The sequence below is a fragment of the Gallus gallus genome, chromosome 7 (genome assembly GCF_016699485.2).
Source record: "Gallus gallus isolate bGalGal1 chromosome 7, bGalGal1.mat.broiler.GRCg7b, whole genome shotgun sequence".
In the NCBI taxonomy this organism is placed as follows: domain Eukaryota; kingdom Metazoa; phylum Chordata; class Aves; order Galliformes; family Phasianidae; genus Gallus; species Gallus gallus.
Window position 1 is genome coordinate 32,148,100 of NC_052538.1, and position 20,896 is coordinate 32,168,995.

The 20,896-nt window shown below is 39.5% G+C and overlaps 2 long non-coding RNA genes across 2 annotated transcripts in view; one reads left to right on the forward strand and one right to left on the reverse strand.

Moving 5' to 3' along the window:
• Window positions 1–910: 910 nt before the first annotated feature.
• LOC121111261 lies at window positions 911–3,484 on the reverse strand. Its single transcript, XR_005861379.1, has 4 exons — window positions 3,255–3,484; window positions 2,311–2,375; window positions 2,018–2,139; window positions 911–1,706 (listed from the first exon to the last, which is right to left on the reverse strand). It is a non-coding gene; the product is annotated as an uncharacterized LOC121111261 (long non-coding RNA).
• Window positions 3,402–20,896, forward strand: part of LOC101750858 — a 29,925-nt gene continuing 12,430 nt past the window's right edge. The window contains exons 1-5 of the long non-coding RNA XR_212697.5: window positions 3,402–3,728; window positions 11,129–11,553; window positions 15,978–16,061; window positions 18,744–18,867; window positions 20,103–20,270. This is a non-coding gene — a long non-coding RNA (uncharacterized LOC101750858). The remainder of the gene's footprint in view (window positions 3,729–11,128; window positions 11,554–15,977; window positions 16,062–18,743; window positions 18,868–20,102; window positions 20,271–20,896) is intronic.

Sequence of the window (20,896 nt, forward strand, 5' to 3'; positions counted from 1 at the left end):
CTGCAGGAAAAGCAATGCTACTCTGCCAACTTGAGTGATTATCACAAAATTGGAAGACCTATTCTTGACAGTCTTTATTTAAGAATGATCTTTTTCTATAAAAATCTTTCAAGGCAAACCATTAGTTCTATTTTAGCTCATTTCTTCTTCAACAGTTAACATCCAAACGTATGATTGCTCTCATATCAATTTATGATTATTAACATTTTCTAAAGTTCATTATAGTGAATGGGAGGATGGACATGAGTTGGATCAAGCTTTACAATGAAACAGCCATGGCTTTGCAAAATAGTCCAAAGAGCAGAACTCTCTTATTGTGATTAAGTATCCTATAAACTTCTACATATAACTCAGAGATTGCTGGCTTGCTAGCAACTTTACAATTTAGCATAGGCAAAAAGGTAAAGCCAGGTGAATTACAGCTGCTTTCTCCTTGCATTATGTTAAACTATACTTTTTTATGTTTAAAATTATCATTGTAAAATTCTTATCACCTCTCAAGTTGAGCTCTGCTCTATGTGTTCCATCTCTATCAGCGGAGGACCAAAATAGGAAATACAGACTTCTGTAATTATGGCCAAAGAAGATGAATTTCCTACATGTGAGTCACAGTAATATAATATGATGCACGTAGCATTACACTTACTGTCAGAATTTTACTCTCAAAGAGCATCTGAGAATTTATGCCAGAAATAAGAAACTCAGGAACTCTTCTTTCTCACTATTTTTGTACTCTCTTTTCTGGTAGTACTTCTGAAAGGCAGATTAGATAGTAAACTGTTTGGAACTCAATCCTCTTGATACTGCTCGTATCCTGAATGCACAAACACAATGTCAGCATAGAAGTGTAGTGTTTTATTTGCTAATTGCACGAATGTTATGAAAGCTTTAGTGAGTACTGACAGTTATCAACAATAAAGATAACAAAACTTTATTTGTGAAACCTTGTTAATATAAAGCTTATCTGAGTAAGTGTATCAGCAGAATTACAGAGATTACCACTGGCTTATCACCACCCAGCTATAATCGCAGAACTAGATAACACCTCATATTGTAAATAATATTAAAAAGACTCTTAACGAACATGTAGAAAACCACACTCATAGCTCACCTATGTAACATTTTAAGTAGCTCATTTGGAGTTTGATCGCATGCCACAGAATTCAATGGAATTTTTTCTTGTTCATTTAGGTAAGATCAAAATGAAAGACTTAATGTCCCACTGTGCCACTTTGGGGAAAATCTCTCCTTATTATAAGAGAGTCCTGTAATTTGGTTTCCAGCTGTAGAAGATTGCTTCCTTCCTTTCCCTTTGTATGCATCTTATAATGGAAATAAAACACTGCACAATCACAGTGCAAAACAGAAGCCCCAAGGGCATCTTACAGACACTGATGCCTCCTTAGGAAATCTTTAAAGTCTCCAAAACCACTGTGATTGCTTTGTACTACCAACTAAAGAACACTTTCCCACAATGGGTAAATAATAGGATATTTTGAAGTATATTGAAAACCTTTGCAGAAGGTTGGCTGCATGCACTCACTCAGAGCTGGTCTTGTTACACTGCAATTGAGATATAGTGGAAATATTACATCTTTAATAGCCAATGCTTCATGGAGGGATGACAAGTGTATGTGCTGTCCCAGTGTCTGGCTCAAAGAACATATTTCTGTGTTTTGCTTCCTTTGTTTACTTGTAATCTTTGGCTGAAAAAAAAAAAAAGAAAAAAAGACTCAAATTCTACTGCAAATATTCAGAGTTTTAGAAAATAACTCAAAAAGTATTTTAAAAAGGGAAGGGAAAGGAAGGGAAGGGAAGGGAAGGGAAGGGAAGGGAAGGGAAGGGAAGGGAAGGGAAGGGAAGGGAAGGGAAGGGAAGGGAAGGGAAGGGAAGGGAAGGGAAGGGAAGGGAAGGGAAGGGAAGGGAAGGGAAGGGAAGGGAAGGGAGGGGAAGGGAAGGGAAGGGAAGGGAAGGGAAGGGAAGGAGACTAAAATCTCAGAGGTCTTATCCTTCCCACCTTGGGGCGGTAATGGGCTGAATAGATGTGAAGCTCTGCCACTGTCCAACCTGGGAGTTGGCAGCACTGGCGAGGGAGCAGGAGCTCCATACAGCCAGGTAAATCATGCATAAAACAGACATCTGCAGGAACAGATTGGATAAATCCTATGGATATCACAGAGCTTGCACAGAGCCACTGCATCCCAGCAATGGTCCCTCCCTCCTCTTAGCACTGATGCCGGGGCTGGAACTGCTGCCACCCATTTTCCCTCCCCTCATCCCACCACAAAGGCAAAGAAAAAAAACACAGACCCAATGTTGTATAGACAAACTTGGCAGCCTCTGTTGCTCAGTTTTCCTCAGACCCTTCTTGTTATCTGTGTTGCAATAGATAACAGACACACAGTGTAGTAGTTTCATTTTTCTACTTATCGATGAAGATTCCCCATACAAAATACACTTTCAGAACATTTCCGCCTTTAAAAATCAAATGTTTGTTGAAAAATTGTTGTAACAAGCAGTGTACATAAAGCATATGCATTTGACAAGAAAAATAATCTCTTCCCAATCAGACACAATCTGCATATCTTATGTTTCATGACATCTCAGAAAAATGCATTCTGTTCTTTTACCACTTTCATTCCAGCAAGATGGGAGACATGTATAGCATATGATATTAGCAATTCAAGACAGGGCCATACTGAGGTACACGCATATGCCGAAATTTGAGATACATATAAAGAGAAAGGCTTGGGACTCAGTGAAGGAAAAATACAAGGGAGAGTACAAAAAGTAGAAATAAGAGAAATGATGCAAGAGATTAATTTGTCATTCAGATAGTTCTGAGGATAATCTTCATCTTCTGGGATGAAAATGCAGAGCCAGGGGGTTCAAGAGGCTTCCACTAAGGACACAAGTCAAGTTCAGCCTGTAAGCTTCGTACAAGTTTTATTGGAAGCAGTAAAATATACTACAGGAGAGCCATGGATACTGTGTCCCAGGATATCACCTGTAATAACCTAGGAATTTTATTAAACGAGTGAAAATAAAAAAGAGGATTAACTGGTCAGTCAGTGGGCAAGACATACATTCTTCAAAGGAAATAAGCTAAATAAATATTTAGGTTCAGCCTCTCTGGTATTTACACTCATCTAAGCCACACAAACTTTGTGTTTTCACTCTTGCATCAGCTTTTTGCTAGACTTAATCTATGCAGTTTTGCTCTGCAGAGCCTGGCACCCCAAAATGGATCTGACCTGCTTGGAGTTGGCCAGTGGGGTGCTCAGTACGTTTATAGAGGTGGGAACTCTGCCACTGGCAGTAGCCAGGAGTGGGGACTTCCTGTGGCCACCAGCTGCATAGTGCCCCTGGAGGCAGTAATCGGCAGAAAGCAAACACTTATCTCCGAGAGTGTCACAAAAACCTGTAGGGTCTGGATCTCAGGAGTCCCAGAATTGCTCAGAACTCCTACCAGGATTTCACAGTATAAATGACATCAGTGAATTGTGTCTGACGTCAGAATTGCCCATGGTGACCACAATGGTGACAAACTGCTCCTTCTGGTACTCATGAGATGCTTCTGCCACAGACAGACATCAGGAGGAACAGACCCAAGGACCTTTCCCATTAGGAGTCCAATCTCTTATACTGCACATCTCAGCACAGTAGATAGTGGGATAAATGGTTACTGTTCTTCCATAACCATCTTCATCTGGATGCATTTACACAAGGTGTGTAACACAGTCAATTCGCAGTAGCTAGTTTCTTTTTCCACCAGCTTAAATCCAAGACTCTATTTGTTACTAAGCATTCTTGATACAAAATTTTTAGGGCTTGTCTCATCTTTCCAACTTCTACCCAGGGTGCAAGCAATAAGCAGCCTAATACATATTTTTTGTAGCACAGCATATACTTGATGTTATATGTCTCGAGGGTAGGGCAAATGGGGCTGCTTTACACCACAGGTCTGAGGAATTACATCTGTAATTGTCAGGAACAGCACTTAAGAGGGAGAGCCCTGGTGGGAAGGGAAAGTGGTGCTTGCAGGGAGGTGGGTATGTGCATGTGGTTGGGGAGGGGTGGGTGAGTTCTCATGGGATAGCTATGCAAGTTTTATTCTAAGTGGCAATGCACCTTTTCTGTAGGTGTACTTTTTTTTTTTGTCTTTGCTGTAAGTCTAGGCTCTCTTCCAAATTATGGCTAGGCAAGGACTTTATGGTCAAGGTTATGTTCATCTTCTCCTGTACCTGGCCCTTGGGAATGTGACTGTGATGCAGCAGGCTGTTGCACAGAGGCGTCCTCTTCGTGTGGAACCTTGGCTATTTGGCTCTGCTTTGCCTTTATCTTTCTCTTTTTGCCAGAGGTGCTTTTAAGAAAGATAGTCTTATGAAGAAACTGCATTCACTAAGTATTAAATAGTTTTTAAATCAAGAACTCCCAAGGATGAAAATTTTCCAGAGGAGAGTCTTTCACTTGCCAAGTGATAATGAATTCATCCAAGCAAACCTCTGCAGATACTGCTGTTCTGGTGCTTTGTGTTACTTCCTACTGATTCTGATGTTACCTTCAGAGTCTTTTTTTCTTTCTTTCTTTTTTTTTTTCTGAAAGATAAATATAAGGGTAATATGAATGAGTTGTTCCACTAAGAATTTCTTAGTTAATATGTATGTCTTACAGCAAGTTCCCCCAAAAGACATGCTTATATTAACATTAGCAGAGGGCTTGGACTTCACTCACAGAGATAAAGTTGATGATCCCTGCCTCCTCTCTTGAGATAGGTGTACTGAATGTGCTTTTCTGTTTGCCTTTTGATCCATCTAGTTACGGGTCCCACTCTTGGGAAGACCTGCTGTATGTTACAGCATTTGGCACAGGATCTCTTCCAAGTTCTCTGCCTGGTTCTTACAAGCTGTGATGCTCTACCTGGGGCTGGAGGTGAAGAAGAAAAGAAGAGCTTTACCCTGTGACCTCATCTCGTGGAGAGTCTTTAGACTTTCTCTGGCTGCAATAGCAGATTTTTAGTAGCTTGCAACTGTAAGCCTGCCATGAATGTATTATTTCTGTTTGCATTGTTTTCTTTTTAAATGCAATCATAGCCACTCTTTGAGAATGAGAACACATTTTCAGAGCTCCTGGAATCTTCATCAAATAAAGCTATGAGGTATTAATTCCTTTGTGAGGATCTGGTCCCTTCATGTAGACAGCTGGCTCAGACAAAGGAATAACATTGAAAATACAAAACAGCACCAGTACAGCTACTGAAAGTTTTGTTTTCCAAGGGCATGCTTGGAGATTTTATTCCTTATTTTTCATAAAGTTGTACTTCTGTCCTGTCTTTGCTAGCAGAACCAGTGACCTATCACTTGTAACTAACTTTTTTTTTTAAATTAGAAGTACAGAAGGTTGTTGTGAAGTTAAAAATATCAGTAAGAATAGTATTATGAGATTGGTTTGTTCTGGGGTGGAGTATTTACCCCAATTTTTCCATAATCTCCTTGGGATGATATTCTCGGGCTTTACAGTCATAAATATAATGATGTGGGATTACTTGCATTGCCACACACTGTGTTTACAAGCTTGAATTTGAGGTTTGTGTGCTTACAGCCACAGAATGTCATTTTGGTACGTGGCATGAGCAAGTGGAGCCCACTTTCTAGAAGAAAAAGGGGCAACAGCCTGCTCCAAATCCTACAGGTTTCTGGGACACAGCCACACAATAAGTCTTTTTCCTTTGTCCAGTGTAAATAATTCTCTTGTCACTTGTCAGATGAGTAAGAACTCAAAAGCTTTCTCTCGTTTTTTTCTAATAAAGAAAGCCCTGAATAAGACAGAGGTGAAATAATCTAATTTAAGAGTGGGGAGAACCTCCTTCATGCAATTTTGTCTCTATTATCACAAGTCAGTGTCAGCTATTGACACCTGGTCAAATTGCAACCTTGACACCTGTTTAGTTATGACATGGTGTTTATGAACAGGCAGTAACTCTTCCTTCCAGTATTTGTGGTTTAGCTCCATGAAGATCTCCCTCTGTAAATACACAAGCCATAAACTGCATGGGTGGGAAAACAGATTGGGTAGACCCAGGAAGAGTACATGGAATCTTTCCTGGCCCAAGGAGAAGCGTCTCCAGCCTTGATTAAAGGTCAGGCCATATGTCTCTTTGTAGCACAATTGCAATGGCTGCTTGTGGCTAGAAGTCAATTGATTAATTTTAACTCCTCTGACTCTTCAGTATCCTTCTGGATATACAGCACCCTGGGGAGGGCTGGACACAACCACTGAAATTGTAGCTTTTCTTTTTTTTTTTTTTTCCCAGCTCAAATGTCCCATCTGGTAACTTCTTGTATTTTAAGCTGTGTATTGATAATTTTCCTCTCTGATGCTACCTTTCATTTTGTTGATGTGCTTGAAGCAGAACTGCTTTTATTTCTCTTCTTCCTGTGTTTCATTCCCCATATCTAAGATTCTGGTTCTTTCACCCCCACATCTGTAACATTTCTGAGGTCATGGTGTAGCATGACAGTGCACTACTACTTTTTATTATATATATTGGAGGCATTGTGGGCACAGCACAGTGTTATAGAGATGCCCAACGGCAGCTTGATATTAAAGCAAAGTACTTTTCCCCTGTGTGAACGCCTTCTGTGTGAAAAGTAATCAACTGTAGGCTTAAACAGAGCATTAAAAGTCTCTTCCCTTGGCAGTGGTGAGCCTAGTGTTTACTGAAATTTTTTTTCTCTACCTTTAACCCATGTATCAGAAGCCCATACAGGCTCTTTTTAAGATAAGGTTTATGATTATTTAAAAAATTCTCTACAATTTTTAACAAAGATTTCTTCCAAGAGTACAAAACAAGAGGTGGTGTTTTAATGAGTGAGATTCATGCCAATTGACTGTTGATTTAAGGGAAATTTTGCAGACTGCCTTATGCATTATTCAGTTCTGGTTTCAAAATATCATTAAATACAACTCTTGGTTTCAAGAGGTGATTCTTTCTGCCTTGGTTTTCAAATGGCTGATAACAAGAAAGACTGCTGCCTTATTCATGTGTGCTTGGCTAAATTACCATACCAGTTCTTATCAGGGTGGAGGTCTTTGAGGACCTGGATTTAGCTCAGGCTGGTGCATCCACTGAAATCATGGAAGATGAGAAGGCTAGGGTAATGTTATTGTGTTGCATTGCAGACCAGCAAAAATAATAATAATAATAAAAAAAATTCTTCCTATGACATGCTTGGTATGTTCCAAATACAAGCAGTATAAGACCATTGTCACTTCAAATGGATGGCTGAGGATTTGACGGAGAATGGAGTTCTGTGCCTGTGGAATGGACTTTCTCTGTCTAAACATGCCTTCCTTTGTCCAAAACCTCGCCATTTTCCTGCCAGAAAGTTTTGACTACAAACTTAATTTTGATAAACTTGTTTAGTTGTGAACTTGCTTCTTTACAAATTTGGAATGGTGTGCCTGGAAATCTAGAAGGCGTAAAAGGATGCCAGAGAGAAGCTTATTGCTTCTTGTTGATTCCAGACTTTGATACTTTTGGATGAGAATTCTGAGAGTGCTAGTGGGCCAGGGCTGGAACGCAGAACTGACCCAAGATCTCTTTTCTCTGTACTTCATCTTTTGTTCTTTCCATTTTCTCTTTTCTTTCTTTTTCTGTCATAAAGTAATTGCAAGGCTCATTTTCATTTCATATCAAGCCATATGGTTTAGCCATAGAGCTTAACACAAATTTAATTGTTAGAGAGGCAATACTTCTGGGATAACTGTAGCACAGAGATTCTCATTAAAACTGATGATTGTGTGTGGATGTCTAAGTATTGTTCTTCCCTTAATATGATCAGGGGTATTGGTGAATCTGGCCACCCCCTTCCCTCCCTTTAAAGGCAAGATGTAAAGTTAATTTGGTGTAGTCAGCAGGATGTCGTTAGTGTTAGAAGGTCCAGAGGTTACCTCTCAGCTGTATACTAGGAAGGCTATAAGCTGGGAGAGATACGAGCAGTGGCAAGCCACTGCTGCCTGGGAAATGCTGGTGCTTGGCTGCTCCCTTTTTTATTGAGTAGTTGAAAAAGTATAGTGCATGCATTTCCCTACTGGGAATGATTTGGGCAAAGTACAATTGACATTATCCCAATGCTTTAGTGGAAAGAATTACTACAGTTGTGAAAGAACAAAAATTACAGCCCAGGAAAGGAGAAGCCACAGCATATACTGTACTGGGAGCAGCACTGGTAACAGCCCAGAAGGAGAGGCACCTGATTAAACAAATGTGTGCTTAAATGTTTAAATCCTTGCAGGAGCAAGTGAAAGCCCTGCAGACAGTGGCCTGTAACTAGAGAATGGTGTAACATCATCATTTTGGCCTCTGGCATATGCCACATCCAATTAGTAAAACACAGTGCCCTTAAAGATGCCCTTAAAACACAATGCCCTCTCTACATTGGAGAGATAATAAAAGTTTATGGGATTTTTGGCAAATAGACTGCACTAGTCAGTTCCAGATCTCTAAGGGAAAACGGTGTGTGTTAGTACAGTTAAGACAGTATCAGGACTAACGCAGGTTCAAGTGGTCTGACAGGTCTCAAAGGATAATACCATTGGGATTTGAAATTGTGGTTTTGCTATTTGCCCAAATTCATTCAGTCAAGTAAAGGAAACTACTGCTGGAGGAGTGGTCCAAGGATGGGCACGGAATACAAGGATGCAGTGGATTTTTCATATCTCACATAACACCCAGGCTAATGATACTACTGAATGTACTAATGGCCTTTTGAAACAGGTGCTGAGAAGCCCCATCCTTACTTCCTGGAAAAAAGGAAACTAAAGATACTGTAAACTGACTCCACTTTCCAGGACAACCAGTCTCAGGTGAAAGACCATTGGATCAATACCCAATTGGTAGTCCAAACATTTTAACCATCTATGCAGATCCAACTGTGACAGAGCTGTTCCATCTGTTTTATTACATGCTAAATATATTTTTATAGATATGTTTACTGTTGTGTATTTTCCACCAAAAAAAGTTATTATGAAATTGGTGGTGGTTCCACATTTTTGTGATCCTACCAAATACTGCTATTATTATCAACTTGTATACAACTTCTGTCACCATATAGAAAGTTCTAAATAAACACAGGGCAAAACCCCCTCCACCATCCAGCTGCAGTTCCAAAATGCTTCACAGCAGCTGAGTTACGAAGGGTTTTAAAGAGGGATAATGAAGTACCTTTACAGGTATTTCTAAAGTGCTCTTCCCAAGATAGCATGAAGGTACTTGTTTAAAACTGCTGGGTGATGGAAGCTAATGTGAAGTGGATGGGAAAAGACTGAGCTCCTGTTATATCAGAATGGATATTACAGTAGATGTTCTGCTGAATGCAACTTATTTTGGTGCTTTTATAGAAGGTAGTGAGCAAGGGGATGCATAGAGAGGAGCAGTGTAGTAAACATGGTGGGTCAGTAAAATGCTCTTTACTTCAGTGTTCTGTGTTTACATCACTAGAGCAGGATTGCTTTTGTCAGAGCAGTAGAATAACAGTTCTACAGAGGTAGCCCAGAAACTGGGAGCCAGGCCAATATGCAAGGGAAAGAGGAAAAGTTGCATCCTGAAAATATCTTCTGGATTAGTTCTGCATAACTTAAAGCAAAACTGCTGTAAATAACCTTATCTTCTGAAACATCTTTTGAAAAGTGGTCTGGAAAGAAATAGTCCTTCTGAATTGTAGAGTGGGTTCTTTTCCTCTGCATAAGTCATCTGTAATGCCATTGCTCAGCAATTCTTATTTCTACCAAGCGTTTCTGCTACTTACAATGGGCAGTAAAATAATTGGTTTTGCTTCATCAATCACACCTTTACTTTTTAAGTGTTTTTAACTAGCTTTCTGATACTGTAAGTGGGGAAAAAACCTATAATCAGCAAAGTAAATCAAATAAAAAGTGATGCTTTGCACTTAAATTTTTATAGAGGAAACAATGCTGTGAATTTAACTTTTTTTTCTTTTTGTAAGTAGTATAGGGAGGAACTCAGACTTTCAGTGACTACTGCATGTCTTAGAATCATAGAATGGCTTGGATTTGAAGGGACCTTAAAGATTATCCTTTTCCAACCCCCCGCTGTGGGCAGGATTGACAACCACTAAATGAGGCACCAGATCAGGCTGCTCGGGACTCAATCCAAGCCAGTCCTGAATGTCTCCAGGGATATTGATAATAACAGTAGCCTTGCTATTAACAGATACTAGCTTATGTTGTAATTACACAGAGTATCTTAAGAAATCAGTAAACCAGTAAATGTCATAGGATGTGTTTAAAGTGAGAAGGTAGAAATACCACTGCTAGCTGGAGAAAGGGCTATGCTATAGTAAAAGTAATATTTTAATTTAGAAAGTCCATTTTAAAAACCACACTCAAATCAAGGGGCAGAGGTGTCAGGCAATTCAGCGTTGCTGTGGTTGACACAAAAATACAGATGTTTTGATGCCTATTTTAAGTTACTTTATAATCTTCTGTGGTCTCTTTACTGTTGGATATTGTCTCTGCAAACGCTGGCACAGAACTGTGGTAGTTCAGTATGAATCATGAAGGTGGAAGTGTTGTCAGAGGATTATGGAGTTGAAAAACAAACGCTCTTTGAGGAAATGTCTCTAGGAGTTGGGAGAAACATAACTTTCATAACGTCAGGAAGGCTCTTACAAAGAAATTCTTAAAATAGCCATCTTTTGGATGTAGACTAAAACTTCAGTATATACTCAGTTCCAGTTCTGTGGGAAAAAAAGATTTGTCTAATCTCTAACAAGATCCACTTTTTTCCTTGTATTTCTTAAATCTAGTATTACTATATGAATATTGTGGATGTACCAATCAAAAGTATTAATCTCTCCTTGAGGAACAGGACTGCTTCTTGTCTTAGCTAATTCTATACACCTTCAAACAAAGTTTAATACCTAACCATCTAAATCTACTAATTTGTAATAGGTAAAAGGAAGCAATTATGCAGGCATATCCATGTAGGCTGCATGCAGGCTAGCACAGCTAATGCTGTGACTGACTCCCCTCCTCCATCCGGTACTTGTCCTCATGCCTTATTCATGTCATCTTTTTTTTTTTTTTTTTTTTTTTTTTTTTACAGTAGTATGTCTGTGAACAACTTCTTTCAAGGATAAGATACAGGAAGAGTGAAATATCTCTCATCAAAAATCTGGTGAACATCTCAAGAACTCAAAAAGAATTACAACCACTCCCATTGAACCAGACAGATGTATAAGTTTCAGAAAAACAAGGACAAATATCCCACTAGTTTTGCAGTTTTCTGGCTTTTAAAAAAATGTTTTAGTATGTAATTGCAATGGAATTGCCAGGTCACAGCCTGAACCAATGGTTGAGCACCAGGTGAGAAGGCTAACCCAGGAGCTCAGGTTCAAGCAATATAGCTGAGTGACCAGAACAGGTGAGCCTGGATCCACTCCTCCTCACCCTCATTTAAGGATTAGCAGCTGAGGAAGCAGCTTGTTTCTGGATGGATACTGCATTCTTCTTGAGCTGTCATTGGAAAGGGTGAGCCAACGTTCCTTCTCTTTTTATCTGCTATTGCTCTGTAGTGTTTGTATACCATTAGAAGGCACTATCATCACCTTCTTTTGCCATATAGAAGTATATGTAATAAAGAAGTTTCCTACTTATGTACATTAACTATATTATGTATTTTATGTTCAACCCAAGAGTGTTCCTCTTCACTTAATAAAGCAATAGACCAGCCAAAGGGTTGGATGATTATGCACTTGCTGAAGTGAAATGCTTACAAAACAACAGAAATCCAACACTAAATGAATCCCAGACTCTTCCCGCTTTACAGCAAGCTTAGGAAAATATTAATCTTAAACTAGTACAACTAGAGTATTCAAAAGTACTCTTAAGTGCAATCATTGTTGTCTGTCTATAACCCCTCACTGACATTTCAGCTGCAAACCTTTCTCAAAGTGGGTAAGGAACTGATTAATGGTGCAGGTTTATAGAGACAAACTCAAGTCAATTAAGCCTCAGGAGGGTCCATCAATTAGTGCCAGTCAGGAAACCCTTTTTCCACTTAAATTAACATAATAAAAGATAGTACTCATTCAAGGTTCAAGAAACTTTTGCCATGCAAAAAAATACATCCTTTTGCATTAAAAATCTTATAGCCACTGAAATGTTTATTTTTCCAAAACAAGCATGAATAATTTTGTCATGTTACTAGCTTACTAGTTTCTGTCTTTTTCCTGCTGGCTGATATAATGATATATATAGGCTTTTGAACTGGGATATGTGCAAAGAAGAAATCGCTCTATTCTGGTGTGGTAAGTCCAGTTAAGTGTTTTGAAGGTAAGTTTTGAATCATTAGATGTATTGTGAGAGCCATCAAACTGATTTTTCGCTTGAAAATCATATGCGATAGAATTGTTTTAAATCTGATGATTGCTAAACAGTAGGATTGATTTGTCACCTTCTCATGCAGCAATCAGATGAAACCTTGCAAATGATGTAGGAAATTACTCTCATAGTGAGGAGGTGAGAAGCGCCTAACAATAACCCTTCAAAATTTCTGGAAACGAGGATTCCATTTTTAAAAGATAATCTTCATTTTATTCTCATTGCTCACTTTTGGAAGATAGTCTGTATGAGGAGGATGTTATTCTGATTTGAGAGATCACTGCCACAAAGAGGGTGTGTGGGGGACACTTGTTAGCTTTGCCTTCTCCAGTAAGTCCCCTCCCATAGGGATGGGAGGTTCCTGAGTTTCTCCACACATGTTGCTGATCATCACCTACTGGGCAGTAAACCTAGGGTGGCTGGCTTATCAGTGGGACTTCGTTATACAAAAACTTTGCTGTTCTCAGAAATGCTTTTTTTTTTGTTACAATGCTAGCCTCAAAGGCACAAATCTCTGTATGCTGATTACTGAGGCTATGAGTATACCCTTTTCTTAGGGCAAATATTGTGTTTTCCATTTCTTGGGGGACACTTCATTTTTGGAGTATGTATCATTTTATTGAACCATTTTGCACTGAAAGTGTTTCTTATGTATATTGCATTCCATGCTGCAGCCTGTGGCTAAGGCACATATTAGTAAGCATATTGCTATTGATTTTTACATTGTCTTCCTTTCCATGTGCATATGAAGATGAAATTTGTTTCCAGTCTGTCCCTTACAGTGATCTTTTTGACTTCTGTGGTTTGTGAAAACTGATTGTGCTTTTGATGCATGGGGAGAAAAAGTGATTTTTATTATGGGATCATTCATGACTTGGGTGAGCTGCAGAGTCCCAGAAACTGTTAGGGGCTGGTGATTTGTTACAAAAGGAAATAGCTAGGTTTTGGGTACGTGAGTTAGTCTGAGTAGGAAAATGGTGGTGCAGAACAGAGTTGACCTATGGTGGGTCCTGGGGATGGAGTGGGTGATGCATAACAACCAAGACTAGCCCAAAAGCCACCCAAGCTCATGTGATTTACACAAAATCCATTGAGCTGATGTTTGTCACCTCAGATCTTTAGTGTCTGCAGTCATGTACATATGGTTCTCATGCAATGCTCCTGACAATGTTAACACATGTAGTGTTTTTTGCACAGCTGTTCTGCTATGAAAGTTAAGTATTACACAGCTATCATCAAAACATTTTTTTTAATGAGCTGCTTCTTCATCACTGTATTTAATTACAAACACTTTGCCACAGGGAGTGTTTACATCTCGTAACCTCTGAATGAGAGAATACACAAGCTGTAACACAGCAATCTAGACATGCGTAAAATGGCATGGAGGGCTAAAAGTTATTTCATGTTGAGAACTGTATTAATTTTATACATCACAAAGTGAGACCTGAAGAAACGCTGCTGAGGAACTTCTGATGTGAAATGTCAAAGCTCCATATGTGACTGAAGCGCAGCATATATTTGTCTAGAACGGCTTTCAACAAATCATATTAATAGGAGACTACTAATACCTAGTAGACTGAGTTACTTATTAATTTACTGCCAGGTAAAAATTCTATTCATATTAGAGTTCATAACTCATATTTCTTTATTTTCTTTAAGGAGTGTTTGTCACAATTGCATGATGGATGATGGTCCTTTAGCTTTTATATTATATAAACCAAAACAGTTCTTCCACAGCTTTATGTTCAGACTTTAATGGTTAGTGACAGTCTGGTAAGCATTATCTAAATAAGGGAGTGGATAATTCTCACTGTATGGTACCAAACATACAATATAATATGAAAATTTCTCCTTCTAAGATACACAGGAGAGAATCTATTGTCTTTTAGAGAATGTGAATTACTCTTCTTGCTCCAGTGTGACTTGAAGATCTGCAAGTAAGGAATGCTGCCATTCCTTACTCGAGAGAATGTGGAATTGACTTCTTACCTCATCTCCTTCTTGATTATTTTTTTGCAAGGTTTCTGCATGCTTAATAATATTGGCCATAATTTCAATCTACTTTTACCAACACATTTTCTGTTCAGAGTAGGAGGTAAAAAAAACAAAACAAAACAAAAAAAACCCCACACAGAATATTTCTTGGTTTGAAACTTCCATTTTAAATAGTGTCTGCAGAGGAGATTTTGGGATCCTTAGGACTTTCTGAGAGGGCTTCTGGGCAATAGCCAGGCATAGCACTGATTATGCAGGAGTCTGAAATACAGCAATTCCAGGGGGTTTTCCTTTTGCTTGTGACTTAAGATCTGTGGTGGTGTATTGGTGTCATTACTCACAATTTAGAGAGCACACGTGGAAAAATGTGAATGTGGAAAAGTGTTAACTTCAAGATGTGCTTCCCAAAGCCAGCGTTAGGGGGGTTCTGTGAGTCTTGCATTGAGGTGGCAGAAAAGGGAGGGAAAGCACTGCTGTAGAAGCGATTTCTCATCCCAGAAGGCATTTTCACCTCCACTGACAGCTATTATTAGGCACAGTGTCTCTGAAGCTGCAGAAACAAGCAATCCTCTCGGCAGCCCTATTTGTCTGTAAAAGGTGTGTGGTCTCTGCTATTCCCATGCCCTGAGCACCAGGTTGGGAAGCTGTGTTGTGATGAATGTGTTCTCTTCACTCCCTTAGGCCCCTTTCTGGGTATTCACAGTACAAATAGTAGCTCCACTACCAGGCTTTCTTGTTAAGGAGAAACGCTTTAAAAATCTACATATAAGCAAGAAAGGAATTCATGTAATTTGGGAACAAAGATGTTTTTAGCAGTGTTCATTAAGTGCCTTGGCTCTGCTTGGCCATGTACTCCTCTAAATAAAGCAGTTTGCTCCTCTCCCACCTAAGCTTAACCCTGAGCGATTTCAAACACTTGTCAACCCATTAGCCAAGTTCGTTGCCCTTGATTCATTTGATATACGTTTCAATGCCACTTGAACTTGTTGGTCCTTCATGAGATATTGAGACTTTGAGAGTAGCTTGTCCAGATAGGAAGTGTCTGAGATGCAGCTATTTCACCTGTTGCCATCATGAAGTGTGAGACCTTCCCAAATAGAACCAGAGCTCAATTTGCCTCCCTCAGAGGATGCTGTTGCTCATTCCTCAGTGCTTCTGCACAAATGAAAAACGACTGTCCATTTTGTTATTTTCCAGCAGGGATCAGTGGGAGTATCCTTCTCTTGGCACTTTCTCCTCTGTCTTTCTTATTCAAGAGTTATGGAGGTTGTTTTTTATTTAGTTGCTGTTGGAATGTGGAATTTTAGTTTTCCTTTGAATCTCCTAGTGAAAACCACTTACCTGTTCTGTAAGTGACTTTCAGAAGTTACCAGCAGTCACAGGTGCTTCACTGGCTTCCTTTGAGATAATGACTTTAATGACAAGTGTTAAACATCTATAATATGCCAAATCACCATCAGAAGTGATTACGTTTTGGATGATATTGCTGGTATTTGCTACCTGTAGTGAATGAAACATATTAAACTTAGGAAGTTATCTAACTATGGTGTTCACCTTCTCCGCTCTCTATTTCTTAGCTTGGACGGCAACTGTTTGCATTTCCCTGGTGGAAGCCTCCAGATGAGACGAGTGCTAAGAAGTGAACTTTTTATGTTCAGCTGGTAAGTGGAGTGGGTTTTGCATCGCATACGAAATGAAGTTGTCTTGTGAACCTCTGGTTAGGAAGGAAATTGTATTTGGTGTTATGTTCCAATGAGCTAATGGCTGTTCTGAGGGGATTCTGACAAGAAGCAGTAGCACTTCAGTTAAGGTAACTACTTGAGATGTAACAAGAAGGTGTATGAGTTTTGTGAAGTGGTGAAGTTACCTTGGAGCAGAAATGTGGCCCACCATCTGAATGCAAACATGTAGGTGTGGGCTTTGGCCATGAATGCTGCTGGAGAGTAGTTTTCATTTATTTATTTATTTCATTTTCTCAAATATAGAAAAAAATCGATAACGTAGCAACAGTAGTATGGAAGTTCTGATTGAAACTTTTGATAGTGTAGACTTGGTAGTCTGCGTACTGGATATAGTTGTTTCATAATTCTCATGGAACAAATACTAACAAGGAAAGTAGGAAAGTTGTATTTTCAGAAAGCTTTTTCCAGTTTTCCCTATTTTGTTTGTAAATGTCTCGAAATGAAACAGTAACAACCCTCAAAGCCAGCCTTTGTTGCAATAGTATTTCACTGAAGCTGAATTTATTTGTTAAAATATTTCAGATCAGAACTTCTAGGTTGCAATGCCTATCTTTCACTGCTTAAGAATCATTTAATATTGTACTACTTCAATTTTGCACTAAAACTTCCCATGTAATCAATTTCTCATTAAAAAGATCAACCTTTTAGGCCACTGCCGTGGCCTAGTAGTTTAAAACAAAGCTCATCCTTAAACCATCTGAAGTAATCAAAAAGTTGAGCTCCTGCACTGCACAAGATCTGGCTTTAAAGCTGCAGCACATCTTGTTCTACTCTCACGTTATGTACAGTTCTCTGATTCAACAACCAAAGTGGAGTGGCAAATAAAATCTCCTTCAGCCTGCAGTAGCTTGTATCAGAACTACAATTTGATTCAGGAAAGTAGTTGTTTCTCTGTTGCAAAACTAGTGAATGATTCTTAGAGGCCCCCACACCCTTCGCCTTTTCCTACTGTCCTCAAAAATAAGGCAGTTCTTGCAGCATGGTGAGCCAACAGCTATAACATGAGACATCTGTGCCTTGGCTTGGAGCTGTGCATGGACTGACCTGCTCCAAAGAGCCAGAGATCAGGAACTCATCCTGAGGGAGCTGGGCAGTGGTGAAAGGCAAGCGCATTGGGGAAACAAAGGCAAATGTATTAGGAACAGTGTTGATAAGCACTCGTTTCACTGGCTGCTTCACTTGTTCCTTCATCTCTTGCTTTCCTGTGTGCTGTTTGTTTTACCTAGTGGTTTTGACGCTGTGCAGAATTCTGATGAGGGAGCCTGAAACCACTGTTGTGGCTTTTTTCCAGAATGTGGAAGAGAACATCTGTCAGTATTCAACTTGCTGTGCCTAGTTACCTGTAGTAACACTTCTTCCTTTAGTAGCTGAGTGCGGTGGGCTAATTTAGGATGAAATCCAGGACTATCACAAACCAGCACTGCAGTTCTGGCATTCGTCAGTGTTGTGAGCATGGTAAGCTTACAGCCTAGCAGGGGTAACAGAATTTCAGACAGGTCAGCACTGGGCTTACTTGGGGTATGTTTGTAGCAGGGTGGGCTAGTGGCAACGCTTTCTGAGTTTGTGTGCAGGAGGATGTGATGAAATGTATGGTGAGTCATTTCCAGTGAGTGCAATGCATCTGTAGTGTAGATCTGTAACAAATCCTGTACTTCTGAGGCTGTTTGAGTTTGCCAAGATGTACAAATTCTTTTTAAAGCAGGCAGGCAGTAGGTTGGATGCTCCTCAGTGGCACTGAGCACGGAGTAGATTTGTATATGGTGGAAAGCAAATGATAGATGTCTTGGCAGGTGGTAACCAAAAATCTCAGATAAACCTAAAGAGTCCTTGTCTTTCAAAAGGGCAGAAACATTTATCACTCCTCCTGGTAGCTGTATAGCAAAGGACTTCCCTGGGGTCATCTGACACAAATCTTTCTGGTTGCTGTGTGAGCACATTCACCACCTGCTACATTTTAATAGGTTATCTTCTGTCTGTAAAGGAACATGCTTTCTGCCATGGGTTTACTTCAGGTTATCTGTAAATGTCTGGAGTGTTGAAATTAACAGAAGGTTTCCTATGTGTGTGTGAGAAACTTCTTACAGGTTAGTCCAGATTAGGAGGGGAAGGCAAAATGTACAGTGGGAGGCTTCACTGACAGGGAGGTTTAGCACCAGGATGTCTCCAGCGTTTTGGAAACACGTAGTTAGGCATATACAGCTGTTCCTGAGGCAAATCAATATGACAGTGCTCAAGTCATAAATTTTCTTCAGGTGAAGAAATAAGGAACCGTGGTAATAACTTGTTCAAGTCAGTCAGTGAGTAACACAGGTGGGAAAAGTCTGGTTTCTTGAGAGATACTCTAGAAAATTATCTTTCCTTAAAGATGACAAATTATACTTAATTCTGAAACTGCTTCTATCTATACTGGTTTCAATCTATGCAATGACAGTGTGCAGGAGGACGCAGTAGCAAGGATTATTCCATAATCTTCTTAAAAGCAAGTGAAGAGCTGGTTCTGATAAGTGCATTTCTCCCACTTTTGTGAAATCCAGTGTGATCGTATGCACCGTCTGTATAAAGCAACTTCAATGTGTTTCTTCCCCTTTCTTTCCTGTAAAGGACAAATTGTCATTCCTATCGAGTGCTCGTGCTTGAGCTACAGAAGGCATTTGACACCACTGGACTTTAAAGCTCTTTCTGAGGAGTATCACAACCCGGCCTTGAGAGATCTGCAGTTTTGGAGGTGAGAAAGGCAACCACACAGAATGCTTTTAAGAATAGCTTTGAGGACATGAAAAGCTAATAGCAAGCACATCCACCTCCCTGGCAGGTGGATGTGGGGGAAGAGTCGCTGTCAGCAGACTTCACTTTTTCCTGTTTCCCAAAGTATGTTTCATTATGACTATTGTTTATCAAGAAAACACTCTGAAAATGACAAATGCCAAAGTAACCTGGAAACCTGCTGAGCTTTTCTGGTCCTTGAATAAACATTTGATTTTTTTCAACAGAAGGGTATTTGAATGCTGTAGACAGATCTTCATCCAAACAAATGTATGTAGATGGAGAGGAAGGAAAGGGCTAATTTGTAAATAGATTTTAAATATCGTTGACACTTATTTCTTGCCTTAGAGAGTATCTGCATAATGTTAGCAGAAGAGGTGAGTAACACTGTACTGTACTCACTGCCGAGTGAGAGATGCACCTGCTTCCCTATTAGAAGTGCAGATTTTCAAGGTTTTCTTCTCAGTGTCAGACCTCTGCTCCCCTTCTAGGTTTGTAATTCAAGGTTATACTCATGGGGGAAGTGTATTCATCTTTCTTAATGGGCTTGCATAGATCCGTAAGTCTTAGTGGGAGTTATAAATAGTCTTTGAAGAAAAAATATCCCTTTAATGTTGTATTGTAGCTTCAAGTCTCAGTGCACAGCAGGACCTGTACATGTATGTGTATATGGTGCCTGAGGGGCACGGCTTTGAAACACTTTATTACTTGGACAAAAAAAGGGTTGTGACCTGTCTCGCTGCTTTATTGTTGTAATATTTGTGAAGAAGAGAAGGAAAGCACTGTTCACGTTTTACTTCAGAAGTTTGGTCTCATTAAAATTGAAAGATGCTGTAATGACCAATCACTGGTTCATGGAGTAACACTGATAGGAGAAAGTGGCTGATGAGCTTCAAGAGAACTCATCTTGATCGAGTTTAACATCTCAGACCAATCTTAGGATAAGATTAAAAAATAAAAACCAAAACAATAATCTTTATCTATTCTTTGTTTCAGAGGAAACTTTCTGTAGATGATATGTAACACTGATCTATTCAAACTCCATTGGTATTTTATATTCCTTATTGCAAATACTTTGAGACCGTGGTATTTTTTTCTGTACAGCTTGTCTTCTGTTTTGTTTGGTTTTCTTTTCTTTTAAGTTGCTTTGTTACTGATTGATCTCCTGTTACTTGTGATTTTTTTTCAAACTTGTAGTGTTTCAGGTTTTTAAGAGGTACTTCGATTACATGAGGTAGTGAGTAAGGATGAAGTGAAGGAGAAGTAACAAAGAAAGGGCTGCATATTTTCTGCTTTACATGGTCGTGAATGAGATCTGCTCTGAGCACCAGGAGCAATGTTGCCAGAGATCAGCACACCACCCAGGTAACACAGTGATTTTCAGCTGGGCAAACTTGCCCTAATAGTGATTTGATTGTCAGAAAAAGATATTCTGCTACAGATTGTGATGTACTAAATGTTTCAGTTACGGTGGGGACTGTGTTATTCTATTAAATACTTCGTGTTCTAGAAGTCTGAAACACTATTTGGCTCAAACTGCTGCAGAAAGGCTGCATTTTTATTATGACTATTACATTTTCCTCCTGCATGAGATATAAGCAGTACTACTACTGCTCAGGTTGGAAGTGAATTGGAGTTGATGATAAATGCAGCATTCCCAGCAATTTGTAGCTAGCTTTGTCCCTGCTGGTCCAAAGAAGGAAGCTATGCAGTTGCTCAGCCACAGTGACTGTAACTAATGAGGTAGCCAAAGCCCCTTATCTCAGCTGATAAATCCTCATCTCCTTATATCTGTCTTCAGCGTTGTCACTTCAGTGCTTGGCTCTGCTGCTAGGTTTCTTTCAGAAGCAGGAGGTAACAACATCAGACTTGCTGAGTGCAGTAACTACATGCAGCATTTAAAGCAAAACAACCTTCACGTGAAATGCCTCCAACTTAAAATAACTGTTCCCAGTCCTCTAGCAAAATGCTACTCTATTGTCAGCTTACTA